The following is a 14,970-nucleotide window of genomic DNA, read 5'->3' as shown; positions in this document are numbered from 1 at the left end:
CGCAAAGACAGTTTTTGTGGAATTGGCAAAGTGATATTTGGGAGCCCATAGAGGGCTATTGTGAAAAAGGAAATACCCTCCAATGAAATCTGGAAAGAAGCTTTCTGAGAAACTGCTCTGTGATATGTGACTTCCCCTCACAGAGTTACGTCTGTATTTTGTGGATCTCTTTGCTAGCCTTATTTCTGTGGAATCTGAGAACAGATATTTCGGATCACTTTGAAGACTATAGGGCCAAAGGAAATATCCTTCGATAACAAAGAGAAAGAAGCTTTCTGAGAAACTTCTTTGTGTTCTGTGAAATCATCTCCCAGAGTTGCAGCTTTCCCCTCAAGAAGCCTTTCGCTAAGACAGTTCTTGTGGAATTGGCAAAGTGATATTTGGAAGCCCATTGACGGCTATTTTGAAAAAGGAAATATCCTCCGATGAAATCTGGAAAGAAGCTTTCTGAGAAACTGCTCTGTGATATGTGACTTCCACTCACAGAGTTACATCTGTATTTCGTGGATCTCTTTGCTAGCCTTATTTCTGTGGAATCTGAGAACAGATATTTCGGATCCCTTTGAAGACTATAGGGCCAAAGGAAATATCCTCCGATAACAAAGAGATAGAAGCTTTCTGAGAAACTTCTTTGTGTTCTGTGAAATCATCTCACAGAGGTACAGCTTTCCCCTCCAGAATGCTTTCGCTAAGACAGTTCTTGTGGAATTGGCAAAGTGATATTTGGAAGCCCATAGACGTCTATGGTGAAAAAGGAAATATCCTCCGATGAAATCTGGAAAGAAGCTTTCTGAGAAACTGCTCTGTGATATGTGACTTCCACTCACAGAGTTACATCTGTATTTCGTGGATCTCTTTGCTAGCCTTATTTCTGTGGAATCTGAGAACAGATATTTCGGATCCCATTGAAGACTATAGGGCCAAAGGAAATATCCTCCGATAACTAAGAGAAAGAAGCTTTCTGAGAAACTTCTTGGTGTTCTGTGAAATCATCTCACAGAGCTACAGCTTTCTCCTCAAGAAGCCTTTACCTAAGACAGTTCTTGTGGAATTGGCAAAGTGATATTTGGAAGCCCATAGAGGGCTATGGTGAAAAAGGAAATATCCTCCAATGAAATCTGGAAAGAAGCTTTCTGAGAAACTGCTCTGTGATATGTCACTTCCACTCACAGAGTTATATCTGTATTTCGTGGATCTCTTTGCTAGCCTTATTTCTGTGGAATCTGAGAGCAGATATTTAGAAACCCTTTGAAGACTACAGGGCCAAAGGAAATATCCTCCCATAACAAAGAGAAAGAAGCTTTCTGAGAAACGTCTTTGTGTTCTGTGAAATCATCTCACAGAGTTACAGCTTTCCCCTCAAGAAGCCTTTTGCTAAGACAGTTCTTGAGGAATTGGCAAAGTGATATTTGGAAGCCCATAGAGGGCTATGGTGAAAAAGGAAATATCCTCCGATGAAATCTGGAAAGAAGCTTTCTGAGAAACTGCTCTGTGATATGTGACTTCCACTCACAGAGTTACATCTGTATTTCGTGGATCTCTTTGCTAGCCTTATTTCTGTGGAATCTGAGAACAGATATTTCGGATCCCTTTGAAGACTATAGGGCCAAAGGAGATATCCTCCGATAACAAAGAGAAAGAAGCTTTCTGAGAAACTTCTTTGTGTTCTGTGAAATCAACTCCCAGAGTTACAGCTTTCCCCTGAAGAAGCCTTTCGCTAAGACAGTTTTTGTGGAATTGGCAAAGTGATATTTGGAAGCCCATAGAGGGCTATTGTGAAAAAGGAAATACCCTCCAATGAAATCTGGAAAGAAGCTTTCTGAGAAAGTGCTCTGTGATATGTGACTTCCACTCACAGAGTTACATCTGTATTTCGTGTATCTCTTTGCTAGCCTTATTTCTGTGGAATCTGAGAACAGATATTTCGGATCCCTTTGAAGACTATAGGGCCAAAGAAAATATCCTCCGATAACAAAGAGAAAGAAGCTTTCTGAGAAACTTCTTTGTGTTCTGTGAAATCAACTCCCAGAGTTACAGCTTTCCCCTGAAGAAGCCTTTCGCTAAGACAGTTTTTGTGGAATTGGCAAAGTGATAATTGGAAGCCCATAGAGGGCTATTGTGAAAAAGGAAATACCCTCCAATGAAATCTGGAAAGAAGCTTTCTGAGAAAGTGCTCTGTGATATGTGACTTCCACTCACAGAGTTACATCTGTATTTCGTGGATCTCTTTGCTAGCCTTATTTCTGTGGAATCTGAGAACAGATATTTCGGATCCCATTGAAGACTATAGGGCCAAAGGAAATATCCTCCGATAACAAAGAGAAAGAAGCTTTCTGAGAAACTTCTTTGTGTTCTGTGAAATCATCTCACAGAGTTACAGCTTTCCCCTCAAAAAGCCTTTCGCTAAGACAGTTCTTGTGGAATTGGCAAAGTGATATTTGGAAGCCCATAGAGGGCTATGGTGAAAAAGGAAATATCCTCCGATGAAATCTGGAAAGAAGCTTTCTGAGAAACTGCTCTGTGATATGTGACTTCCCCTCACAGAGTTACATCTGTATTTTGTGGATCTCTTTGCTAGCCTTATTTCTGTGGAATCTGAGAACAGATATTTCGGATCACTTTGAAGACTATAGGGCCAAAGGAAATATCCTTCGATAACAAAGAGAAAGAAGCTTTCTGAGAAACTTCTTTGTGTTCTGTGAAATCATCTCCCAGAGTTGCAGCTTTCCCCTCAAGAAGCCTTCGCTAAGACAGTTCTTGTGGAATTGGCAAAGTGATATTTGGAAGCCCATTGACGGCTATTTTGAAAAAGGAAATATCCTCCGATGAAATCTGGAAAGAAGCTTTCTGAGAAACTGCTCTGTGATATGTGACTTCCACTCACAGAGTTACATCTGTATTTCGTGGATCTCTTTGCTAGCCTTATTTCTGTGGAATCTGAGAACAGATATTTCGGATCCCTTTGAAGACTATAGGGCCAAAGGAAATATCCTCCGATAACAAAGAGATAGAAGCTTTCTGAGAAACTTCTTTGTGTTCTGTGAAATCATCTCACAGAGGTACAGCTTTCCCCTCCAGAATGCTTTCGCTAAGACAGTTCTTGTGGAATTGGCAAAGTGATATTTGGAAGCCCATAGACGTCTATGGTGAAAAAGGAAATATCCTCCGATGAAATCTGGAAAGAAGCTTTCTGAGAAACTGCTCTGTGATATGTGACTTCCACTCACAGAGTTACATCTGTATTTCGTGGATCTCTTTGCTAGCCTTATTTCTGTGGAATCTGAGAACAGATATTTCGGATCCCATTGAAGACTATAGGGCCAAAGGAAATATCCTCCGATAACTAAGAGAAAGAAGCTTTCTGAGAAACTTCTTGGTGTTCTGTGAAATCATCTCACAGAGCTACAGCTTTCTCCTCAAGAAGCCTTTACCTAAGACAGTTCTTGTGGAATTGGCAAAGTGATATTTGGAAGCCCATAGAGGGCTATGGTGAAAAAGGAAATATCCTCCAATGAAATCTGGAAAGAAGCTTTCTGAGAAACTGCTCTGTGATATGTCACTTCCACTCACAGAGTTATATCTGTATTTCGTGGATCTCTTTGCTAGCCTTATTTCTGTGGAATCTGAGAGCAGATATTTAGAAACCCTTTGAAGACTACAGGGCCAAAGGAAATATCCTCCCATAACAAAGAGAAAGAAGCTTTCTGAGAAACGTCTTTGTGTTCTGTGAAATCATCTCACAGAGTTACAGCTTTCCCCTCAAGAAGCCTTTTGCTAAGACAGTTCTTGAGGAATTGCCAAAGTGATATTTGGAAGCCCATAGAGGGCTATGGTGAAAAAGGAAATATCCTCCGATGAAATCTGGAAAGAAGCTTTCTGAGAAACTGCTCTGTGATATGTGACTTCCACTCACAGAGTTACATCTGTATTTCGTGGATCTCTTTGCTAGCCTTATTTCTGTGGAATCTGAGAACAGATATTTCGGATCCCTTTGAAGACTATAGGGCCAAAGGAGATATCCTCAGATAACAAAGAGAAAGAAGCTTTCTGAGAAACTTCTTTGTGTTCTGTGAAATCAACTCCCAGAGTTACAGCTTTCCCCTGAAGAAGCCTTTCGCTAAGACAGTTTTTGTGGAATTGGCAAAGTGATATTTGGAAGCCCATAGAGGGCTATTGTGAAAAAGGAAATACCCTCCAATGAAATCTGGAAAGAAGCTTTCTGAGAAACTGCTCTGTGATATGTGACTTCCACTCACAGAGTTACATCTGTATTTCGTGTATCTCTTTGCTAGCCTTATTTCTGTGGAATCTGAGAACAGATATTTCGGATCCCTTTGAAGACTATAGGGCCAAAGAAAATATCCTCCGATAACAAAGAGAAAGAAGCTTTCTGAGAAACTTCTTTGTGTTCTGTGAAATCAACTCCCAGAGTTACAGATTTCCCCTGAAGAAGCCTTTCGCTAAGACAGTTTTTGTGGAATTGGCAAAGTGATAATTGGAAGCCCATAGAGGGCTATTGTGAAAAAGGAAATACCCTCCAATGAAATCTGGAAAGAAGCTTTCTGAGAAAGTGCTCTGTGATATGTGACTTCCACTCACAGAGTTACATCTGTATTTCGTGGATCTCTTTGCTAGCCTTATTTCTGTGGAATCTGAGAACAGATATTTCGGATCCCATTGAAGACTATAGGGCCAAAGGAAATATCCTCCGATAACAAAGAGAAAGAAGCTTTCTGAGAAACTTCTTTGTGTTCTGTGAAATCATCTCACAGAGTTACAGCTTTCCCCTCAAAAAGCCTTTCGCTAAGACAGTTCTTGTGGAATTGGCAAAGTGATATTTGGAAGCCCATAGAGGGCTATGGTGAAAAAGGAAATATCCTCCGATGAAATCTGGAAAGAAGCTTTCTGAGAAACTGCTCTGTGATATGTGACTTCCACTCACAGAGTTACATCTGTATTTCGTGGATCTCTTTGCTAGCCTTATTTCTGTGGAATCTGAGAACAGATATTTCGGATCCCTTTGAAGACTATAGGGCCAAAGGAAATATCCTCCGATAACAAAGAGATAGAAGCTTTCTGAGAAACTTCTTTGTGTTCTGTGAAATCATCTCACAGAGGTACAGCTTTCCCCTCCAGAATGCTTTCGCTAAGACAGTTCTTGTGGAATTGGCAAAGTGATATTTGGAAGCCCATAGACGTCTATGGTGAAAAAGGAAATATCCTCCGATGAAATCTGGAAAGAAGCTTTCTGAGAAACTGCTCTGTGATATGTGACTTCCACTCACAGAGTTACATCTGTATTTCGTGGATCTCTTTGCTAGCCTTATTTCTGTGGAATCTGAGAACAGATATTTCGGATCCCATTGAAGACTATAGGGCCAAAGGAAATATCCTCCGATAACTAAGAGAAAGAAGCTTTCTGAGAAACTTCTTGGTGTTCTGTGAAGTCATCTCACAGAGCTACAGCTTTCTCCTCAAGAAGCCTTTCGCTAAGACAGTTCTTGTGGAATTGGCAAAGTGATATTTGGAAGCCCATAGAGGGCTATGGTGAAAAAGGAAATATCCTCCAATGAAATCTGGAAAGAAGCTTTCTGAGAAACTGCTCTGTGATATGTCACTTCCACTCACAGAGTTATATCTGTATTTCGTGGATCTCTTTGCTAGCCTTATTTCTGTGGAATCTGAGAGCAGATATTTAGAAACCCTTTGAAGACTACAGGGCCAAAGGAAATATCCTCCCATAACAACGAGAAAGAAGCTTTCTGAGAAACTTCTTTGTGTTCTGTGAAATCATCTCACAGAGTTACAGCTTTCCCCTCAAGAAGCCTTTTGCTAAGACAGTTCTTGAGGAATTGGCAAAGTGATATTTGGAAGCCCATAGAGGGCTATGGTGAAAAAGGAAATATCCTCCGATGAAATCTGGAAAGAAGCTTTCTGAGAAACTGCTCTGTGATATGTGACTTCCACTCACAGAGTTACATCTGTATTTCGTGGATCTCTTTGCTAGCCTTATTTCTGTGGAATCTGAGAACAGATATTTCGGATCCCTTTGAAGACTATAGGGCCAAAGGAAATATCCTCCGATAACAAAGAGAAAGAAGCTTTCTGAGAAACTTCTTTGTGTTCTCTGAAATCAACTCCCAGAGTTACAGCTTTCCCCTGAAGAAGCCTTTCGCTAAGACAGTTTTTGTGGAATTGGCAAAGTGATATTTGGAAGCCCATAGAGGGCTATTGTGAAAAAGGAAATACCCTCCAATGAAATTTGGAAAGAAGCTTTCTGAGAAAGTGCTCTGTGATATGTGACTTCCACTCACAGAGTTACATCTGTATTTCGTGGATCTCTTTGCTAGCCTTATTTCTGTGGAATCTGAGAACAGATATTTCGGATCCCATTGAAGACTATAGGGCCAAAGGAAATATCCTCCGATAACAAAGAGAAAGAAGCTTTCTGAGAAACTTCTTTCTGTTCTGTGAAATCATCTCACAGAGTTACAGCTTTCTCCTCAAGAAGCCTTTCGCTAAGACAGTTCTTGTGGAATTGGCAAAGTGATATTTGGAAGCCCATAGAGGGCTATGGTGAAAGAGGAAATATCCTCCAATGAAATCTGGAAAGAAGTTTCTGAGAAACTGCTCTGTGATATGTTACTTCCACTCACAGAGTTACATCTGTATTTCGTGGATCTCTTTGCTAGCCTTATTTCTGTGGAATCTGAGAGCAGATATTTAGAAACCCTTTGAAGACTATAGGGCCAAAGGAAATATCCTCCGATAACAAAGAGAAAGAAGCTTTCTGAGAAACTTCTTTGTGTTCTGTGAAATCATCTCACAGAGTTACAGTTTTCCCCTCAAGAAGCCTTTCGCTAAGACAGTTCTTGTGGAATTGGCAAAGTGATATTTGGAAGCCCATAGAGGGCTATGGTGAAAAAGGAAATATCCTCCGATGAATTCTGGAAAGAAGCTTTCTGAGAAACTGCTCTGTGATATGTGACTTCCACTCACAGAGTTACATCTGTATTTCGTGGATCTCTTTGCTAGCCTTATTTCTGTGGAATCTGAGAACAGATATTTCAGATCCCTTTGAAGACTATTGGGCCAAAGGAAATATCCCACGATAACAAAGAGAAAGAAGCTATCTGAGAAACTTCTTTGTGTTCTGTGAAATCATCTCACAGAGTTACAGCTTTCCCCTCAAGAAGCCTTTCGCTAAGACAGTTCTTGTGGAATTTTCAAAGTGATATTTGGAAGCCCATAGAGGGCTATGGTGAAAAAGGAAATATCCTCAGATGAAATCTGGAAAGAAGCTTTCTGAGAAACTGCTCTGTGATATGTGACTTCCACTCACAGAGCTACATGTATATTTCGTGGATCTCTTTGCTAGACTTATTTCTGGGGAATCTGAGAGCAGATATTTAGAATCCCTTTGAAGACTATAGGGCCAAAGGAAATATCCTCCCATAACAAAGAGAAAGAAGCTTTCTGAGAAACTTCTTTGTGTTCTGTGAAATCATCTCACAGACTTACAGCTTTCCCCTCAAGAAGCCTTTCGCTAAGACAGTTCTTGTGGAATTGGCAAAGTGATATTTGGAAGCCCATAGAGGGCTATGGTGAAAAAGGAAATATCCTCCGATGAAATCTGGAAAGAAGCTTTCTGAGAAACTGCTCTGTGATATGTGACTTCCACTCACACAGTTACATCTGTATCTCGTGGATCTCTTTGCTAGCCTTATTTCTGTGGAATCTGAGAACAGATATTTCGGATCCCATTGAAGACTATAGGGCCAAAGGAAATATCCTCCGATAACAAAGAGAAAGAAGCTTTCTGAGAAACTTCTTTGTGTTCTGTGAAATCATCTCACAGAGCTACAGCTTTCTCCTCAAGAAGCCTTTCGCTAAGACAGTTTTTGTGGAATTGGCAAAGTGATATTTGGAAGCCCATAGAGGGCTATGGTGAAAAAGGAAATATCCTCCAATGAAATCTGGAAAGAAGCTTTCTGAGAAACTGCTCTGTGATATGTTACTTCCACTCACAGAGTTATATCTGTATTTCGTGGATCTCTTTGCTAGCCTTATTTCTGTGGAATCTGAGAGCAGATATTTAGAAACCGTTTGAAGACTACAGGGCCAAAGGAAATATCCTCCCATAACAAAGAGAAAGAAGCTTTCTGAGAAACTTCTTTGTGTTCTGTGAAATCATCTCACAGAGTTACAGCTTTCCCCTCAAGAAGCCTTTTGCTAAGACAGTTCTTGTGGAATTGGCAAAGTGATATTTGGAAGCCCATAGAGGGCTATGGTGAAAAAGGAAATATCCTCCGATGAAATCTGGAAAGAAGCTTTCTGAGAAACTGCTCTGTGATATGTGACTTCCACTCACAGAGTTACATCTGTATTTCGTGGATCTCTTTGCTAGCCTTATTTCTGTGGAATCTGAGAACAGATATTTCGGATCCCTTTGAAGACTATAGGGCCAAAGGAAATATCCTCCGATAACAAAGAGAAAGAAGCTTTCTGAGAAACTTCTTTGTGTTCTGTGAAATCAACTCCCAGAGTTACAGCTTTCCCCTGAAGAAGCCTTTCGCTAAGACAGTTTTTGTGGAATTGGCAAAGTGATATTTGGAAGCCCATAGAGGGCTATTGTGAAAAAGGAAATACCCTCCAATGAAATCTGGAAAGAAGCTTTCTGAGAAAGTGCTCTGTGATATGTGAATTCCACTCACAGAGTTACATCTGTATTTCGTGGATCTCTTTGCTAGCCTTATTTCTGTGGAATCTGAGAACAGATATTTCGGATCCCATTGAAGACTATAGGGCCAAAGGAAATATCCTCCGATAACAAAGAGAAAGAAGCTTTCTGAGAAACTTCTTTGTGTTCTGTGAAATCATCTCACAGAGTTACAGCTTTCTCCTCAAGAAGCCTTTCGCTAAGACAGTTCTTGTGGAATTGGCAAAGTGATATTTGGAAGCCCATAGAGGGCTATGGTGAAAAAGGAAATATCCTCCAATGAAATCTGGAAAGAAGCTTTCTGAGAAACTGCTCTGTGATATGTTACTTCCACTCACAGAGTTACATCTGTATTTCGTGGATCTCTTTGCTAGCCTTATTTCTGTGGAATCTGAGAGCAGATATTTAGAAACCCTTTGAAGACTATAGGGCCAAAGGAAATATCCTCCGATAACAAAGAGAAAGAAGCTTTCTGAGAAACTTCTTTGTGTTCTGTGAAATCATCTTACAGAGTTACAGTTTTCCCCTCAAGAAGCCTTTCGCTAAGACAGTTCTTGTGGAATTGGCAAAGTGATATTTGGAAGCCCATAGAGGGCTATGGTGAAAAAGGAAATATCCTCCGATGAAATCTGGAAAGAAGCTTTCTGAGAAACTGCTCTGTGATATGTGACTTCCACTCACAGAGTTACATCTGTATTTCGTGGATCTCTTTGCTAGCCTTATTTCTGTGGAATCTGAGAACAGATATTTCAGATCCCTTTGAAGACTATTGGGCCAAAGGAAATATCCAACGATAACAAAGAGAAAGAAGCTATCTGAGAAACTTCTTTGTGTTCTGTGAAATCATCTCACAGAGTTACAGCTTTCCCCTCAAGAAGCCTTTCGCTAAGACAGTTTTTGTGGAATTTTCAAAGTGATATTTGGAAGCCCATAGAGGGCTATGGTGAAAAAGGAAATATCCTCAGATGAAATCTGGAAAGAAGCTTTCTGAGAAACTGCTCTGTGATATGTGACTTCCACTCACAGAGTTACATCTATATTTCGTGGATCTCTTTGCTAGCCTTATTTCTGGGGAATCTGAGAGCAGATATTTAGAATCCCTTTCAAGACTATAGTGCCAAAGGAAATATCCTCCCACAACAAAGAGAAAGAAGCTTTCTGAGAAACTTCTTTGTGTTCTGTGAAATCATCTCACAGAGTTACAGCTTTCCCCTCAAGAAGCCTTTCGCTAAGACAGTTCTTGTGGAATTGGCAAAGTGATATTTGGAAGCCCATAGAGGGCTATGGTGAAAAAGGAAATATCCTCCGATGAAATCTGGAAAGAAGCTTTCTGAGAAACTGCTCTGTGATATGTGACTTCCACTCACAGAGTTACATCTGTATTTCGTGGAACTCTTTGCTAGCCTTATTTCTGTGGAATCTGAGAACAGATATTTCGGATCCCTTTGAAGACTATAGGGCCAAAGGAAATATCCTCCGATAACAAAGAGAAAGAAGCTTTCTGAGAAACTTCTTTGTGTTCTGTGAAATCATCTCATAGAGTTACAGCTTTCCCCTCAAGAAGCCTTTCGCTAAGACAGTTCTTGTGGAATTGGCAAAGTGATATTTGGAAGCCCCTAGAGGGCTATGGTGAAAAAGGAAATATCCTCCGATGAAATCTGGAAAGAAGCTTTCTGAGAAACTGTTCTGTGATATGTGACTTCCACTCACAGAGTTACATCAGTATTTCGTGGATCTCTTTGCTAGCCTTATTTCTGTGGAATCTGAGAACAGATATTTCGGATCCCTTTGAAGACTATAGGGCCAAAGGAAATATCCTCCGATAACAAAGAGATAGAAGCTTTCTGAGAAACTTCTTTGTGTTCTGTGAAATCATCTCACAGAGTTACAGCTTTCCCCTCAAAAAGCCTTTCGCTAAGACAGTTCTTGTGGAATTGGCAAAGTGATATTTGGAAGCCCATAGAGGGCTATGGTGAAAAAGGAAATATCCTCCGATGAAATCTGGAAAGAAGCATTCTGAGAATCTGCTCTGTGATATGAGACTTCCACTCACAGAGTTTCATCTGTATTTCCTGGATCTCTTTGCTAGCCTTATTTCTGTGGAGTCTGAGAACAGAGATTTCGGATCCCTTTGAAGACTATAGGGCCAAAGGAAATATCCTCCGATAACAAAGAGAAAGAAATTTTCTGAGAAACTTCTTTGTGTTCTGTGAAATCATCTCCCAGAGTTACAGCTTTCCCCTGAAGAAGCCTTTCGCAAAGACAGTTTTTGTGGAATTGGCAAAGTGATATTTGGAAGCCCTTAGAGGGCTATTGTGAAAAAGGAAATACCCTCCAATGAAATCTGGAAAGAAGCTTTCTGAGAAACTGCTCTGTGATATGTGACTTCCCTTCACAGAGTTACATCTGTATTTTGTGGATCTCTTTGCTAGCCTTATTTCTGTGGAATCTGAGAACAGATATTTCGGATCCCTTTGAAGACTATAGGGCCAAAGGAAATATCCTCCGATAACAAAGAGAAAGAAGCTTTCTGAGAAACTTCTTTGTGTTCTGTGAAATCATCTCCCAGAGTTGCAGCTTTCCCCTCAAGAAGCCTTTCGCTAAGACAGTTCTTGTGGAATTGGCAAAGTGATATTTGGAAGCCCATTGACGGCTATTTTGAAAAAGGAAATATCCTCCGATGAAATCTGGAAAGAAGCTTTCTAAGAAACTGCTCTGTGATATGTGACTTCCACTCACGGAGTTACATCTGTATTTCGTGGATCTCTTTGCTAGCCTTATTTCTGTGGAATCTGAGAACAGATATTTCGGATCCCATTGAAGACTATAGGGCCAAAGGAAATATCCTCCGATAACAAAGAGATAGAAGCTTTCTGAGAAACTTCTTTGTGTTCTGTGAAATCATCTCACAGAGTTACAGCTTTCCCCTCCAGAATGCTTTCGCTAAGACAGTTCTTGTGGAATTGGCAAAGTGATATTTGGAATCCCATAGAGGGCTATGGTGAAAAAGGAAATATCCTCCGATGAAATCTGGAAAGAAGCTTTCTGAGAAACTGCTCTGTGATATGTGACTTCCACTCACAGAGTTACATCTGTATTTCGTGGATCTCTTTGCTAGCCTTATTTCTGTGGAATCTGAGAACAGATATTTCGGATCCCATTGAAGACTATAGGGCCAAAGGAAATATCCTCCGATAACAAAGAGAAAGAAGCTTTCTGAGAAACTTCTTTGTGTTCTGTGAAATCATCTCACAGAGTTACAGCTTTCCCCTGAAGAAGCCTTTCGCTAAGACAGTTCTTGTGGAATTGGCAAAGTGATATTTGGAAGCCCATAGAGGGCTATGGTGAAAAAGGAAATATCCTCCAATGAAATCTGGAAAGAAGCTTTCTGAGAAACTGCTCTATGATATGTTACTTCCACTCACAGAGTTATATCTGTATTTCGTGGATCTCTTTGCTAGCCTTATTTCTGTGGAATCTGAGAGCAGATATTTAGAAACCCTTTGAAGACTATAGGGCCAAAGGAAATATCCTCCCATAACAAAGAGAAAGAAGCTTTCTGAGAAACTTCTTTGTGTTCTGTGAAATCATATCACAGAGTTACAGCTTTCCCCTCAAGAAGCCTTTTGCTAAGACAGTTCTTGTGGAATTGGCAAAGTGATATTTGGAAGCCCATAGAGGGCTATGGTGAAAAAGGAAATATCCTCCGATGAAATCTGGAAAGAAGCTTTCTGAGAAACTGCTCTGTGATATATGACTTCCACTCACAGAGTTACATCTGTATTTCGTGGATCTCTTTGCTAGCCTTATTTCTGTGGAATCTGAGAAAAGATATTTCGGATCCCTTTGAAGACTATAGGGCCAAAGGAAATATCCTCCGATATCAAAGAGAAAGAAGCTTTCTTAGAAACTTCTTTGTGTTCTGTGAAATCAACTCCCAGAGTTACAGCTTTCCCCTGAAGAAGCCTTTCGCTAAGACAGTTCTTGTGGAATTGGCAAAGAGATATTTGGAAGCCCTTAGAGGGCTATTGTGAAAAAGGAAATACCCTCCAATGAAATCTGGAAAGACGCTTTCTGAGAAACTGCTCTGTGATATGTGACTTCCACTCACAGAGTTACATCTGTATTTCGTGGATCTCTTTGCTAGCCTTATTTCTGTGGAATCTGAGAACAGATATTTCGGATCCCATTGAAGACTATAGGGCCAAAGGAAATATCCTCCGATAACAAAGAGAAAGAAGCTTTCTGATTAACTTCTTTGTGTTCTGTGAAATCATCTCACAGAGTTACAGCTTTCCCCTCAAGAAGCCTTTCGCTAAGACAGTTCTTGTGGAATTGGCAAAGTGATATTTGGAAGCCCTTAGAGGGCTTTGGTGAAAAAGGAAATATCCTCGGATGAAATCTGGAAAGAAGCTTTCTGAGAAACTGCTCTGTGATATGTGACTTCCACTCACAGAGTTATATCTGTATTTCGTGGATCTCTTTGCTAGCCTTATTTCTGTGGAATCTGAAAGCAGATATTTAGAATCCCCTTGAAGACTATAGGGCCAAAGGAAATATCCTCCCATAACAAAGAGAAAGAAGCTTTCTGAGAAACTTCTTTGTGTTCTGTGAAATCATCTCTCAGAGTTGCAGCTTTCCCCTCAAGAAGCTTTTCGCTAAGACAGTTCTTGTGGAATTGGCAAAGTGATATTTGGAAGCCCATAGAGGGCCATAGTGAAAAAGGAAATATCCTCCGATGAAATCTGGAAAGAAGCTTTCTGAGAAATTGCTCTGTGATATGTGATTTCCCCTCACAGAGTTACATCAGCATTTCGTGGATCTCTTTGCTAGCCTTATTTCTGTGGAATCTGAGAGCAGATATTTAGAATCCCTTTGAAGACTATAGGGCCAAAGGAAATATCCTCCCATAACAAAGAGAAAGAAGCTTCCTGAAAAACTTCTTTGTGTTCTGTGAAATCATCTCACAGAGTTACAGCTTTCCCCTCAAGAAGCCTTTCGCTAAGACAGTTCTTCTGGAATTGGCAAAGTGATATTTGGAAGCCCCTAGAGGGCTATGGTGAAAAAGGAAATATCCTCCAATGAAATCTGGAAAGAAGCTTTCTGAGAAACTGCTCTGTGATATGTGACTTCCCCTCACAGAGTTACATCTGTATTTTGTGGATCTCTTTGCTAGCCTTATTTCTGTGGAATCTGAGAACAGATATTTCGGATCCCTTTGAAGACTATAGGGCCAAAGGAAATATCCTCCGATAACAAAGAGAAAGAAGCTTTCTGAGAAACTTCTTTGTGTTCTGTGAAATCATCTCCCAGAGTTGCAGCTTTCCCCTCAAGAAGCCTTTCGCTAAGACAGTTCTTGTGGAATTGGCAAAGTGATATTTGGAAGCCCATAGACGGCTATGGTGAAAAAGGAAATATCCTCCGATGAATTCTGGAAAGAAGCTTTCTGAGAAACTGCTCTGTGATATGTGACTTCCACTCACAGAGTTACATCTGTATTTCGTGGATCTCTTTGCTAGCCTTATTTCTGTGGAATCTGAGAACAGATATTTCAGATCCCTTTGAAGACTATTGGGCCAAAGGAAATATCCAACGATAACAAAGAGAAAGAAGCTATCTGAGAAACTTCTTTGTGTTCTGTGAAATCATCTCACAGAGTTACAGCTTTCCCCTCAAGAAGCCTTTCGCTAAGACAGTTTTTGTGGAATTTTCAAAGTGATATTTGGAAGCCCATAGAGGGCTATGGTGAAAAAGGAAATATCCTCAGATGAAATCTGGAAAGAAGCTTTCTGAGAAACTGCTCTGTGATATGTGACTTCCACTCACAGAGCTACATCTATATTTCGTGGATCTCTTTGCTAGACTTATTTCTGGGGAATCTGAGAGCAGATATTTAGAATCCCTTTGAAGACTATAGGGCCAAAGGAAATATCCTCCCATAACAAAGAGAAAGAAGCTTTCTGAGAAACTTCTTTGTGTTCTGTGAAATCATCTCACAGACTTACAGCTTTCCCCTCAAGAAGCCTTTCGCTAAGACAGTTCTTGTGGAATTGGCAAAGTGATATTTGGAAGCCCATAGAGGGCTATGGTGAAAAAGGAAATATCCTCCGATGAAATCTGGAAAGAAGCTTTCTGAGAAACTGCTCTGTGATATGTGACTTCCACTCACAGAGTTACATCTGTATTTCGTGGATCTCTTTGCTAGCCTTATTTCTGTGGAATCTGAGAACAGATATTTCAGATCCCATTGA

This window comes from Macaca mulatta, chromosome 12, assembly GCF_049350105.2.
Source record: "Macaca mulatta isolate MMU2019108-1 chromosome 12, T2T-MMU8v2.0, whole genome shotgun sequence".
Classification (NCBI taxonomy): Eukaryota; Metazoa; Chordata; class Mammalia; order Primates; family Cercopithecidae; genus Macaca; species Macaca mulatta.
This window is presented reverse-complemented; position numbering follows the sequence as displayed.